General features: G+C 39.2%; 1 protein-coding gene across 5 annotated transcripts in view; it reads left to right on the top strand.

Annotated features, from left to right (window-relative positions):
• Positions 1–15,011, top strand: part of lnx1 (ligand of numb-protein X 1) — a 158,718-nt gene that overhangs the window by 30,101 nt on the left and 113,606 nt on the right. For 2 of the 5 annotated variants that reach the window (XM_073064657.1, XM_073064656.1), the window contains exon 1: positions 12,996–13,423. The exons of 2 other annotated variants lie outside the window; for them this stretch is intronic. The gene's annotated coding sequence lies outside the window, so the exon portion shown is untranslated. Of the gene's footprint in view, positions 1–9,627; positions 9,749–12,995; positions 13,424–15,011 lie in introns of those variants that run through there. One more of the 5 variants, XM_073064659.1, reaches the window with a different exon arrangement.

The following is a 15,011-nucleotide window of genomic DNA, read 5'->3' on the forward strand; positions in this document are numbered from 1 at the left end:
ATGGAGTTATTACTTGAAAAAAATGATGTGCCTGACATATTTACAATTCACAGACAACATCTAGCTGCAAAAAACATACAGTAAGTGTTTGGCTGCACAAATCATTAAATACTGTTTATTCAGCAGTAAGTAAAATCAAGTCTCATGCTCTCATTTCTCAACTACTTTCAGTTTTGTATTAAAGATGACAAACAGTTTGAACACTTGATGTTACGCACAGAAATCAGATGGCTCTCAAAAGCAAACTCCCAAAATGAACACTTTCATGCACTTTTTGAAGCTGTGATAAAATTCTTTGAAGACTTGAATGCTTCATTCAGTAATCAACTCAAGAATGTTAATCCTGAAATAGCTTATTTGTCAAAGTTTCATGAAATTATTCTTCGGTTGCAAGGAAATGATGTGAATCTAATCAGGTTAACTCTATTTAAGTGCAACATAAGCAATTGCAACCTTTTCCAATATTGCAGCCTCTCTGAGTTGGAAAAGAAAGGAAGAATCCTAGATGATGATCTTCAAGTACAGTCTGCCACCAGGGTGAGCTGAAAAAGACATATCTGTGAGATTTTGGTATCTTCTCTCAATCCAAATTCCAGATTGGGTAATAAACCGATTCCTAACACTTACAATGAGAAATTAACAGGAAGGACAGAGGAAAAACTGATGTTGCTACAAAATGACTTTGAGTTGAAGTCGAGGTTCAAAAATTCTTATCAAGACTTTAGGTTGCAGAAAGAAGTCTCAATGGTATCCTGTACTGTGGAAGAGGGTCAAGATGATCTTTATTGCATTCCAAATTTCATAATTAGTGGAGTGCCATTTTAGTGCAGTCACCCAGCTTCTTTCAATGCAATGAAATATACTGCAAATTATTGAAGGTGGGGATCTGAGACTCTTGAGTGACACTCAGCCTGATGTTGAGAAGCTGATATAATCACACCAAGCTAATCCGTCTTATTGAAACGGGATAAAGCAATGAATCGTTGGACTGCTAATGTACACTCTTAAGATTGTTGATGAAAATTGTTTTTACTGTAATTGAATAAAGAAATATTTTTATTTGCTCCTTTAAATTGATTTAAATAATTTTCGCAATTATTTGTCATTGCTTTAAATTTTCAGTTCCTAGTTTCTTCCACCATCTTTCGTAAATGAAAATTTTTCTTAGAGTGTTTATGCAATGGCCAGAAAAGGAGGGAAGGGGCTCACTGGGTATATGGTCTGGGAGCCAAGGGGCCTGTAACCCAAAAGAGTTTGGGCACCACTGATCTAGCTAATTGGACACACTCACAGGGAGGACATGCAAAATCCACATAGCATACGGATATGTTTCTGCACACGTCCGCCCTCCAGCACTTTGCTCTGTATGTGAGGTAGAGCAGGCAAAGTCAAATTACCAGTTACCAGGATTTGGGCAGGGTTGGATATGTCCTCATGATTTTCAAGGCTAGAGGGTATGGGATATGTTGCCCTGTATGTCCAATTCTCAATCCATTGCTTTTGTTGAAAGCTCTGCCCCACATGCACTAACCTATAGATCTACCCAATGAGGGTATACTTTTCAAACATGCAGTGAATTCATCAAATCAGTTATCTCATACAACACTCCAACCTGCACAAGCCACAAATTTTTAAATTTATCTGAAAAGTATTAACCTTAATGGATGCCAATGCAGACTTGGCATTGGCCAGCTTGTGTACGTGTACAGTTGAGCTCTGAGGTTCTACAGTTCCAGGTTCCCTAAAAGGTTGTGCATTTAAATATAACTTCATGATTGTGTCATAGGTCATCAGGTAAAACAGCAACAGTGTAATTGTTTCACATACTTGTGTCGTACTTTTTGACATATGGTACGCCTTGTATTTACCATGTATAATTGTGGATAGAACTAAACAAGAGCATCAGCATGTTATCCTGTGACACATCAACTGAGCTGAAGCTTATGCTATGGCAAATAACCTATGCTCACAGCTGCATAATGTCAGCTCCTGAACGTGCCTTTTCCAGAACTCCACCCCCTCCCCCACCGCAACACCACTATGCTAATACTAAAGAATAATTACTGTAGGTAGAATAGGGAGCTTAAATGAATATGGAGGAACAAGTATTTGTGATTGCATATGTGCATGAATCTCTGAAAGTAATGGAATATGTTTGTAAAGTATCAGATCTTCGGCTTCACTAATAAGAGGCATGAACAAAGACAGGGAGGTTATGTTGAATCTTTCTCTCATGGTAGTCAGTGTAAACCGGAGTTTTGTATACAATTGTGGTCACTGTACTTTAGAGAGGATGTGCAGGTCCTGGAGAAGGAGAGAAGAAATTGATGAGAATGCTTCCAAGTATGCAAGATTTCAGCTAAAAGGTTAGACTGAAGAATCTGGAGATCTCTCTGGATCAAAGAAGGTGGAAAGAAGATTTGTTAATATGTAAAAGCATAGAATTGTTTGGAAGGGTGTGGTGAACTACATATACCTGTCTGGACACGCCCTACTGCTGACTGCTCCTGTGGCTCCTCCCACAGACCCCGGTATAAAGGCGATTGGAGACACCGCCCCGGCCTCAGTCTCCAGGATGTAGTGTGGTGTCAATTGCTGCTTGTTCTTTCTTCCAGCCAATAAAAACCTATATCTCGCCTCACGTCTCGGAGAGTTATTGATGGTGCATCAAAGGGTTAAGTACAGTACCTGTAAAATGTATTAACCCTCCCCTGGTAGCCTACATGTTTTATTATTTTACAACATTGAATCACAGGAGATTTAATTTGGCTTATTTGGCACTGATCAACAGAAAAAGATTCTTTCTTGTCTGAAAGTGAAAACAAATTTCTTCAGCAAACACGAGGAAATCTGTAGATGCTGGAAATTCAAGCAACACACACAAAATGCTGGTGGAACACAGCAGGCCTGGCAGCATCTATAGGGAGAAGCACTGTCGACGTTTCGGCCCAAGACCCTTCGTCAGGACGAAGTTTCTTCAGATTTCTTCAAATTTCTTCAGATTAGTCTAAATTTATTACAATTATTAAACACAAAATAATTGATTGCATAATTACTCACCCCCCTAAAATCAGTATTTAGTAGATGGACCTTTGGCCGCAATTACAGCCATGAGTCTGTGTGGATAGGTCTCTATCAGCTTTGCACATCTGGACACTGCAATTTTTCCTCATTCTTCTTTACGAAACTATTCAAGATCGTCTGATTGCATGGGGATGCTGAGTGAACAGCCCTTTTCAAGTCCAGACACAAATTCTCAGTTGGATTGAGGTCTGGACTCTGACTTGGCTACTCCACGTTAACTTTGTTGTTTTTAAAATCATTCCTGTGCAGCTTTGGCTTTATCTTTGGGGTTGTTGTCTTGCTAGAAAACAAATCTCCCAAGTCACAGTTCTCTTGCAGACTGCATCCAGTATTTCCCTGTACTTTGCTCTACTCATTTTACCCTCTACCTTCACGAGCCTTCCAGGGCCTGCTGCAGTGAAGCATCCCCACAGCATGATGCAGCCACCACCATGTTTCATGGTAGGGATGGTGTGTTTCTGATGGTGTGCAGTGTTTGACATACACCAATTATAGTGTTTAGTCTGATGGCCAAAAAGCTCAATTTTGGGTTCATCAGACCATAGAACCTTCTTCCAGCTGCCTATAGAGCCTGTCACATTGCTTCTGGCAAACTCTAGCCAAGATTTTATGTGAGTTTTTTCCATCAGTGGCTTTCTCTTTGTCACTCTCTCATAAAGCTGCGACTGATGAAGCACCCAGACAACAGTTGTTGCATGCACAGTCTCTCCCATCTCAGCCACTGAAGCTTGTATCCCCTCCAGAGTTGTCATAGACTTCTTGGTGGCCTCCCACTTACTAGTCCTCTTCTTGCACGGTCAGTCAGTTTGTGCAGACAGCCTGCTCTAGGCAGATTTACAGCTGTGCCATATTATTTCCACTTCTTGATGATTGACTTAACTGTACACCAAGGAATATTCAGTGGCTTGGAAATTTTCTCGTATTCATCTCCTGACTCATGCTTTTCAATAACATTTTCATGGAGTTGCTTGGAGTGTTCTTTTGTCTTCATGGTGTAGTTGCTGCCAGGATACGGAGTCACCAGCGGTTGGACCTTATGAGTGTATGTTTACTAGAATCAGTTGAAACACCTTGACTGCACACAGGTGATGTCCAGTTAAGTAATTATGTGACTTCTAAAACCAGTTGGTTGCACCAGTGATGATTTGGTGTGTCATAATAAAAGGGGTGTATATTTATGCAATAAATTAATTTGATTTTATATTTATAATTAATTTAGATCACTTTGTGGAGATCTGTTTTCACTTTGACATGAAAGTCTTTTTCTTTCAATCTATGTTTAAAAAAAAGCCAAATTAAATCCACTGATTCAATACTGTAAAACAATAAAACATAAAGATTTTGAAGGGGGGGGGATGAATACTTTTTATAGGCACTGTAGAACCTAATCCCATTAGCAGGTCATTTAAGTATCAGTGGAAAATGATTTTAAATTGAAGAGAAAAGCTAGAAAAAAGTAAACCTCTTCATGCAAAGTGTGGTTATTAACTAGAACTACTAAAGCTAATTTGTGATTTTTGCAGATATTCAGAATTTTCAAAGGGGACTGAAAAATATACAGGTCTGAATTCGAAAGGAACATAATAAATTGCTCTAAAAGATTTCTCTAGGCAGAAAGGCTATCTGTGCTATAAGACTTTGTATAGGTAAATGGTAAACTGTTGCAGTGTTCAGATCCTGCTGTCATGTAGGATGGACGAGCAGAACAAGCCATGCTCACGGAACAGCTGAGGAAGTTACCTCACTCGCTTACATGGCTGTTAAGACCAATGATTTTTTTAAACTTGTATTGTATTTTTTTCTGAAATTTTCATTTAAGTGTTTTCTAAAGTAATACAAGATGATGAAAATTATAAAATACCTCTGGTTCCTTTCATCCATTCAACTCCATTTATATAGAGTTGTCATTATTGTGCCAGGATTCACCTGGTGCAGGTTCTTGGACTGCTTCTCCACTTTGGCTAAGACAGCAGCCAGTACACACTTCAAAAATAATCCTAAACTTAAGACACTTTTAAAAGTAACAGTTAGAATGTTGGCAATTACATGCAGTTCTTTTAGCATTAATCTAGTCTGATAAAACTTTTGCTTCAGCAGATGGCCTTAATATTTCTCATAGTCAGTGTTTTTTTTTCCTTTTCAGTAGCATCTTTCAGAATGGTGGTGTTGCATAAGATGTAATTGTTTGCTTCCAGAACCTTACAGAAGTTGAATGTGGCATAGAACTGTAGATTTTTGGTAGATGCCCAAGAAACTGGGGAAAAATAAATGTTAACCTGGTACTATATTTAACCAAAAGCTATGTGCAGTTAGTTTTAAAGTTTTAAAAAAGAAAGTTTACACTTTCCATCCTCTGACATGTCATTATCCTAGAAACTTCAGCTGTTGTCACCTTTCTTTTGAAAGGTGAAGTTGAAATACTGTAGGAGCTCTTTCTAAAGATTTAACCAAGTTAAATGTTTACCTTCTTGGTGGAGATCTCTGCAAACATTGGCTAAGTACATTTAAAATGATGCTAATAGACTTAAAAGAGGATATTCTTCCCATGCTTCCCTTCTTGGTTTTACTTTTCCCAAAGTTAAATTCTGCAGTTTCTCAGCTCTCACGGATTGCTGCCTCAGGTTGTATTGTTTTCACACTTAAGGTATTGAAGGCATAGTATGACTGGGAATAGTCAGCATGGCTTTATCAAAGGCCGTGATCAAAGTGCCTTACGAGCCTGATTGAATTTTTTGAGGATGTGACTAAATACATTGTTGAAGGTAGAGCAGTAGATGTAGTGTATATGGATTTCAGCAAGACATTTGATAAGGTACCCCATGCAAGGCTTATTGAGAAAGTAATGAGGCATGGAATCAAAGGGGACATTGCTTTGTGGATCCAGAACTGGCTTGCCCACAGAAGGCAAATTCTGGATGTAGATGGGTCATATTCTGCATGGAGGTTGGTGACCAGTGGTGTGCCTCAGGGACCTTTTCTGGGACCCTTGCGCTTCCTGAATTTTTATAAATGACCTGGATGAAGAATTGGAGGATGGGTTAGTAAATTTGCTGATGACACAAAGGTTGGGAGTGTTGTGGATAGTGTGGAGGGCTGTAGGAAGTTACTGCGGGACATCGATAGGATGCAAAACTGGGCTGAGAAGTGGCAGATGGAGTTCAACCCAGATAAGTGTGAACTGGTTCATTTTGGTAGGTCAAATATGATGGCAGAATATAGCATTAATGGCAAGACTCTTGGCAGTGTGGAGGATCAGAGGGATCTTGGGGTCCGTGTCCATAGAACACTTAAAGCTGCTACACAGGTTGACTCTGTGGTTAAGAAGGCATACGGTGCATTGACTTTCATCTATCATGGGATTGTGTTTAAGAGCCGAGAGGTAATGTTGCAGCTATAGAGGACCCTGGTCAGACCCCACTTGGAGTACTGGTTGCCTCACTTCAGGAAGGACATGGAAACCATAGAAAGGGTGCAGAGGGTATTTACAAGGACATTGCCTGGATTGGGGAGCATGCCTTATGAGAATAGGTTGAGTGAACTTGGCCTTTTCTCTTTGGCGTGATGGAGGATCAGAGGTGACCTGATAGAGGTGTACAGGATAATGAGAGGCATTGATTGTGTGGATAATCAGAGGGTTTTTCCCAGGACTGAAATGGCAAGCAAGAGAGGGCACAGTTTTAAGGTGCTTGGGAGTAGGTACAGAGGAGATGTCAGGGGTAAGTTTCTTACGCAGAGAGTGGTGAGTGTGTGGAATGGGCTGCCGGTGACGGTGGTGGAGGCAGATACTATAGGGTCTTTTAAGAGACTCCTGGATGGATACATGGAGCTTAGAAAAATAGAAAGCCTAGGTAGATCTAAGGTAAGTAAATGTTTGGCACAGTCTTGTGGGCTGAAGGGACTTTATTGTGCTATAGGTTTTCTATGTTTCTGAAACTGTTTCAATTACATGTAATTTTTTTCATTGCTGTAGCAAATTCAATCCGAAGGACTAGATGAAAATAGACAATTTAACTTTTAATATTTCAATTTCAAATTCACAAACTAAACTAGAACTGAGACAGTAGGTAGCTTGTAGAACAGCAGAACAAGAAAGGAATCAAAATTCCAGATTAATTTCTTAGTAAAATTGTTAACAAGGTCAATTTTGTTGTAAATCAATATGGAAAAAATTACTGTGTTGCCTTTGAGTAAAAGGCAACTTCTGTTGTACAGCCCGAAAGAAATGTGATGATGTTGACTTGTTCCCAAGAGCAGCTGGCAATTTGGACTATAAGCAATCCAACTTTGTCATTAGAATGAGAGCTGAGGTATTTTAAAATTGCTGAGAACTGATTTTGTTGCAGTCTTGCTGGACGCTTAGATGGAGCATCTGTAAAGAGACAATTGCAGACAGAGTTCTGGACTAATCAACACAGAAATTCAAACCTCACTGTGGCAACTGAGGGATTTACATGTCATAAATAATACCTCAAATTTCTTTAAAAAAAGTAATCTTAGTAACAGTGGGCATGAAACTATGGTATTGAGTTAAAGACCCAACTGGTTATTAGGGAAAGAAAACTGCCATTTTTGCCTGATCTGCCCTTTGCGTGATTGCTAGTTACCTTGTGAAAGTCAGAGCTGAATCACTGGTTTTATTTTTGAGTGTAATCCTTATCATTGTAAGTTAAGGAGACAGTCGTACTTTATGATGTACTAATGGGCATTCTCTGCATATACTTGTTGGACAGAACCTAGAAGCAGTAGCTTTGGTAACTCGAGCGGATGGATATGTTTCTTGGCTCTGTTATCAAAGGATGTGGTTACAGACATCTATGTTTCTTGGGAGTTCAGATATGTGAACATCTGCTTAGGTTTAAGATAAACCTAACTGCTTTGCTTACAAGGGATGTACAACTCTATTGTATATCAAACTTGTCTTTTGTCAAAAACATTTATGAAGGTTGAAATTGTTAATGCCTTGAATTCAGCTATTTCAGATTGCTTTGTCTGCAACGACATTCACTACTGTTACAAGCAGTTTAAATCCCTGTGTATGGAGAGAACTACATTGTTTGAATAAATAAAATTATCCATTATATAATTCAGTAGAAGTTATGATAAATTGTTCTCAGGAGTAGTGAGTTATTTAAAACAGTTGTCCTAGGAATTAGATTAGACTTAGATTGAATGTCAAGAGCACAGTTACTGGACTGGCAGCCAGAGTTCTGGACTATTGATCCAGATGTGAGTTTGAATGTCATCAAGTCTCCCGGGGAATTGATATTCAAGTAATTAATTAAATCTGGAATTGAACTAGTTTTAGTAGTCTTGAAGATATTGGACTATCCTTTAAAACCGTATATGGTTTAGTAAGGACCATTTAGGAGGGAATGTCTGTCATCTGCATCTGGTTGGTCCGATATCTAATTTCAATCCCACCAGTGTTGTTGACTCTCTGCTACATCTGTTCAAAACCGATGAGGTTTGGACAATATATAGAAAAGCAAAATAATGCAGCTCATGGAAATCTGCAATGAAAGCAGAAAATGCTGGGATTGCTCAGTAGACAAGGCGGAGAGACAAATAAAGTTAACAATTTTATAAAATTGGAGCTGAAGCAGTTCTTGAGACAGTAATGATAAGTGTTCCTTGAGATTTGGCCTTAAGTGGCAGGAAGGGTTAGAGTTGATGTCAAATGGGATGGGATGAAGCTCTGGAGTTTTAGTGAACAAAAATCCATCTTATCTAAGATCAGATGTCTGACGTCATGAATGTGTTCTGATATGTAAACAAAGCTCTTGTAGCTAAGGGAAAATGGAGGTCTGGGAACCGTGGAGGTAATAATACAGGGTGAAGAAAATGCAGTGTTACTGTTGCTGTAGACATGATGAATAGGTTACTGTGGAACTGGGTATCAGAAGAGAAACATTGGTGTGATACTTCACTGTTTTGAAAGGGATAGAATCATAATTTGTAATACTGAATTTAGTTTGTATGCACAGCATAAAACATGGTGAATTTTAAATTTTCTTTAACTGTGAAAACTTTTGTGAGACATATTTAAAGCAATGGATTTCTGCAGGCAACAACTGTTATGTAAATGTGAAGCTTTGTGCTTATTTTTCTGGGATACCATTTTTGTGGCTGGGAGAAATCTTGAAAGCTCACATTTTCCAGAAAGGTCATAATAGCTCAGTTCATTTGAAACACTGACGCTGTTCACATGTCATTCATCTGGTCCTTCTGATGCTAATAAATTCTGCTCATTATACATTAAGAAAATTTGCCAGTCGTGGTGGTAATTTCCTTTCGTGTTCACTCTAAAGTTGTCTACAGTGATGTAGTAATTAACTCCATTTAAGGCTTGCTAATAGTCAGAGAAATTCCAGCAGGAGGGAATATGATGCTTTATTTTGTGTTTATTCACAAGACAAAACCCTAAACTGTGACCTGCTGTTTTAATTTGCATGAAAAGAAAATGATATGCAGGTCTTGACAAGCAAGCTATACAGAGCAGTCTCACAAGGCTGGGCTGTGACAGCATTCATTTTCAAATTGCCTGTGGATAAGAGACTCATTTTGGTCTTATGTGTTTGTGTCTGGAAGTTTTAAATATTCTTGTTGAACACGAGTGGATTATGTGTAGACCTAAATTTTCTGCTTACAAAGGCCCTGTTGCCCGGTGAGTTTTTTGTTACATGTGCTTCAGTGGCAAAGCCTAATGGCGCTTGTGTTTTGTGTATATCTTTCCATGAACAGACCATGTGAGACAACTCGGCCATTTTATAGAGAACCAAGTTTCATTTTCAGAAGGTAACTAGTGAGTCATACAAATTCCAACAATTTATTTTTACCGGTAATATTACTGCTTTCTGGAATATTAATCAACTAACTCACCAATAAAGCATAACTTATTAGCTATGAAACTCATGTAACCATTAAAAACATTTACTTCCATAAAGCGACTGTGCTGAAAAGCACCAAGACATTTAAAGTTAACTCGAGTGAACAGTTAATATGTTCCTTGGTTGTTTGTCTTTTTGATAGCTTGTAAACAATAGATTAGTAGAGGCTTTTATACAATTGGCACTATTTTCTTCTTGAATGATATCTAACTTACTAGTTTGGTTGAATAGCAAACTATAATTATGGTTTATTTATTATAACTGCCTAGTTCTATTGATAAAGCACTGAGGAAAGCTATTCAGCAGTTGAAGCTGAGCAGGCTCTCAAACAGAAATCTTCTTAACAACTTTCTCCATCTTGTGCAACCTAATCCTGAATTCTTTCTCTCCTCATATCTATCCAAAACAGAACTTGCTCTGGATTTCTGATCACAACTATTGCATGAGAAAGCATGTTTTCCCTTCTCACCACTGGATTTTTTACCCAATTCCTTTCATCTCCCTTCTGTGGTCCTTGACTTTTCTACTAACAGGACGAAAGTAGAAAGTAGTTAGTAGAAAGTCTTTATGTCTAGACTCTCAATGATTTTCAATATTTCTAACAGTTCACCTCTTTCTATCCTTGTAATTGAAGTCTCTCAGTTCATTCAAGTCATTCCACTAAATAACTTCTGTGGATGTTCCAACACCTTCACATCCTGTGTTGCATTGGTCCGTGTTGGATGTAATGTTGTAACTGGATCAGTGTTCCATAGATGTTCAATGAAGATAGGAAAGGAGAGATACCCTGGAATGGAGGGCTGTAGTTGTAATGACTGATTGGATTGGCTGGCATTATTCTTACTGCAATTTAGGAGTCTGAATGGTGACCATTAGATGTTTACAAAATTGATCATGGATAGGGTAGATATTTTTCACTTTTACACATAGCAGAGTCATCTGGAACTCAAGTGCATAGTTTTAAGCTGAGCTAGGAGAAATTTAAAGGAGATCTAAGTTTTTCACATGGAGGATGGTGAATATCTGGAAAGAACTGTCAGAGGAGGGAGATACTATTGCAGTCATTAAAAAGCCTATAGATAAATTGCTGGATAAGGAATGGGCAAAGGGATATAGGTCTAAACTAAAGATTAACATAGATGAGTATCGTGGCCATGATGGACTGTAAGGGTTTCTTTTATGTGCTGTACATAACCGTGATTTGGTAAATGCTGCAAATCTCTATAGAAAGACTAGTACCCAATATTTTTTTTAATTTCCTTAATCTTCCTTCCACCTTCAGAGATTTGCACAATATTCCCAGGTGCCTGTTCCTTCATCCCTTTTATAATTGCCTTTCTTCATTTGACCCATTGATTTTTATCATCTGTTAACTTTGAAGTGGTGCCCTGTGCATTCAATTACAAGGTATAAATGTCATAGAGAGTAGCTATTGGTCTTGGAACATGTTGACAGAGGGATAGGCTGTTTATTTTCGCAAAACTGTTGTGTATTTAATAAGGGTATGGATGATCTTATTTCCCATCTCCCAGTGATAACCTTCAACTCCCTGGCCAAGTTCTGCTTCTTGTTAGCTAGCCCTTGTTCTCTCTATACCAAAATACTACCAGAAACTTTTATTTCTTAATACCATGTAGTACATAAAAAAGTGTCATCATATCAATCCCTACAGAAAATCTTAAGGAAAGGCATCTTTTAGTTCTGCTTTATCCTTAGCACCTGTTACTACTACAAAGAGCTTTGATAAATTTGTTAAACAAGATTTCCCTTTCATAAAACTCCTTGTTGATTTTACCTGATTATCTTCAATTTTTTTCTAAGTGCCATGCTATAAAATCTTTAATAATCTTTAACATTTTCCCTATAAGATGTTAAGCTAATTAATATGTGGCTTTTTGTGTCTTCTTTTATCAACAAAGGAGTTACATTTTCTATTTTAGAACCCTCCCAATCAATTCCCATTAATGGCCTGAAAAAATTTTGAGGAGTATGATAGTTAAGAACAGGTTATTTTTAAGAAATCCTTGCTTACACTTTTTTTATGAAGGAAGGATGGGACAAGATCCTGTACGCTCTAATGGACTTTTTAATTCGTACTGCCCATTTCGGTGATTTTTATTTTTGTTGAATATACTTTTCCCTCTACCAGTAAGATTGCAACATTTAATTTATATTGCTTTTCATTTTTGATCCTACCAAATGCATTACTTGACACAATTTTTGTTGGGTTTCATTTGTCTTGTCTTCTCAACAATCTTCAGCCTTAAGTTTGTTTCTGTTTCTGTTTATTACTTTTCCAGTTTTATGTCATCTGCAGATCTGAGAATGCAATCTTCACACTAATGCCCAAGTCCCTTATATAAAGTAAAAAGTGAGATTTCAGCACCTGTTTTGGAATCCCAGTTGCCTTGACTTATCAGTACTCAAGATGACATCCTTATTGCATAGGACCCAGAACTTTTGGCAGCTTTGTCTTATCAGATTCTGCAGGATCTGTAATTTGGGTGTAGCTTCCCTCTCATTATTTGAACACTTGGAATTGTAGGATTTGGAGAAATGTCTCTCCTACTAGATGATAGAGATTACAAATAAAAACCAAAAATGCTAGGGAATCTCAGCAGGTCAGGCTACACCTGTGGAAGAGGAAACTCTTAATGTTTTAGTTGAACTGACGAAGGGAGGAATTAATTTGTTCTACATAGCAGTGAAGGAGGGAACAAGGTAAATTTCTGTGGTATGGTAAAATAATTTAGAGCGACAATCTGCTGAAAGGTCTCAGCTAGCAAAGCAATATTTGTGAGACTGAAGGATTTGTCAACATTCTGAGTTGGAACCCTATATCATAACTGAAAGGGAGCGGCAAAATGGCCAGTATAAGTGGAGAGGCAAGGAAGGATTCAGAGTTGATTGGTGGACTTTGCATATATTTTGCAGTTAAGCCTCTTCGTGTACTTTGGAATTAGTTTATTATTGTCACGTGTTCTGAGGTGCAGTGAGGAGCTTGCCTCGCATTCTGCTCCTATCAGATCCTAACACAGTGCATTGAGGTAGAACAAGTTAAAACAACAGCAGAATGCAGAAAAAGTACAACAGCTCAGAGAAAGTGAGTTGGACTGCGACCAGTCACTGAGTGGGAGTGTGAGAAGAGTGCTTAGGTTCACACTCAAGATTGACAAGGCAGCACCTCGTGGCAGTTTTACAGAGTTGGACTATGACCAGTCACAGAGAAGAGAAGAAGGCTTCCTTTTCACTTAGGTTCGCACTCAAGATTAAAAAGGCAGAGCTTCTCAGCAGTTTCATAGATTTGGCAGTGAGCAGTCACTCAGCAGGATTTATTAGAAAGGGCAAATAAAAATAAGGCAGGCACTAGTGGAGTGGCCATTATTGTGAGTGTGCCAGTGTTAGAGTGGGAAGGCTTTGGCAAGATCGGGCTTTGGTGAGGTAAATATCTGGTAAGTTTCTCTTTTTCTTGTTTTTTCTTTATTTTTCATTCCTGGTCTGTTAGTACAGTGAGAATGGCTCCAGGGGCAATGTTTTGTTCTGTGGGAATTCTGGGAGACGTCCAGCCTCCTGGATAACCACATCTGCGCCGGGTGTACCAAGCTACAGCTCCTCAGAGAAAGCGTTAAGGAAATGAAGCTGCAGCTCGATGACCAACAGCTCATACAGGAAAATGAGGAGATGATAGATAGGAGCTACAGGGAGGTGGTCACCCCTAGGATGCAGGAGGCAGGTAACTGGGTGATTGTCAGGAGAAGAAAGGGAAATGGGCAGCCAGTGTAGAGTGTCCCTGTGGCTGTTCCCCTCAATAGTAAGTATACCACTTTGGATACAGTCAAGGGGGACGACCTAACGGGGGGGGGGGGGGGGCAGGGAGGAGCCACAGCGACCAGGTTTCTGGCAGATCTGGTGCTGTGGCTCAGAAGAGAAGAGAGGTGAAGAGGACTGCAATTGGTGATGGGAGATTCCATAGTTAGAGGAACAGAAACGAGATTCTGTGAACGCAATAGAGACACCCTGGCGGTATGTTGCCTCCCAGGTACCAGGGTCCACGGTATTCTCAAGGGGGAGGGTGAGCAACCAGAAGTCTTGGTACATATTGGCACCAATGGCATTCTGTAATACAAAAGGTGAGGAGGTCCTGAAGAGGTATTTTAGGGAGCTAGGTAGAAAGCTGAAAACCTGGTCCTCCAGGGTAGCAGTTCCTGGATTGCTGTCCATGTCACATGCCAGAGAGGGTAAGAATAGGATGACTTGGCAGATGAGTACATGGCTGAAGAACTGGTGCCTATGGTAGAGTTTTAGATTTATGGATCACTGGGATCTCTTCTGCGACCTGTACAAAAGGGAAGGTTACTCCTGAGCCCAAGGGCGACCAATATCCTTGCAGGAGCTTTGCTCGAGCTGTTCGGGTTGGTTGAGACTAATTTGACAGGGGGATGTGAACTGGAGTGATAGTGCTGAGAATGAGGTAGTTGGTTTACAAACAGAGGCAGTGTGTACTAAGATTGCTAGCAAGGAGAGGCTGATGATAAGGAAAAATTGCAGTTAACAGGATGAGTTGCAATGTAAAAGGCTGTCACTATCGGAAAGGGTAAAAACAGGATTGAAGATGTTATATTTGAATGGGTGCGTTATACGGAATAAGGTAGATGAACTTGTAGCACAGTTACAGATTGGCATGTATGACGTTGTGGGCATCACTGAATCATGGCCGAAAGAAGATTATAGCTGGGAGCTTAACATCCAAGACACACAATTGTTGAAAGAACATGCAGGTAGGCAGATGAGATGACGTGGATCTGTTGGTAACAAATGAAATCAAATCATTAGAAAGAGGTGCTGAATCATTGTGGGTACAGCTAAGGAACTGCAAGAGTAAAAAACACTGATGAGAGTTATATACAGACATGCAAACAGTAGTGAGGAGGTGGTCTACAAGCTACAGTGGGAGTTAGAAGATGCAGGTCAAAAGGGCATGTTACAATAGTCATGGAGGATTTCACTCTGCAGATAGATTGGGAAAATCAAGATGGTGCT

This window comes from Hemitrygon akajei, chromosome 13 (genome assembly GCF_048418815.1).
Source record: "Hemitrygon akajei chromosome 13, sHemAka1.3, whole genome shotgun sequence".
Lineage (NCBI taxonomy): Eukaryota > Metazoa > Chordata > Chondrichthyes > Myliobatiformes > Dasyatidae > Hemitrygon > Hemitrygon akajei.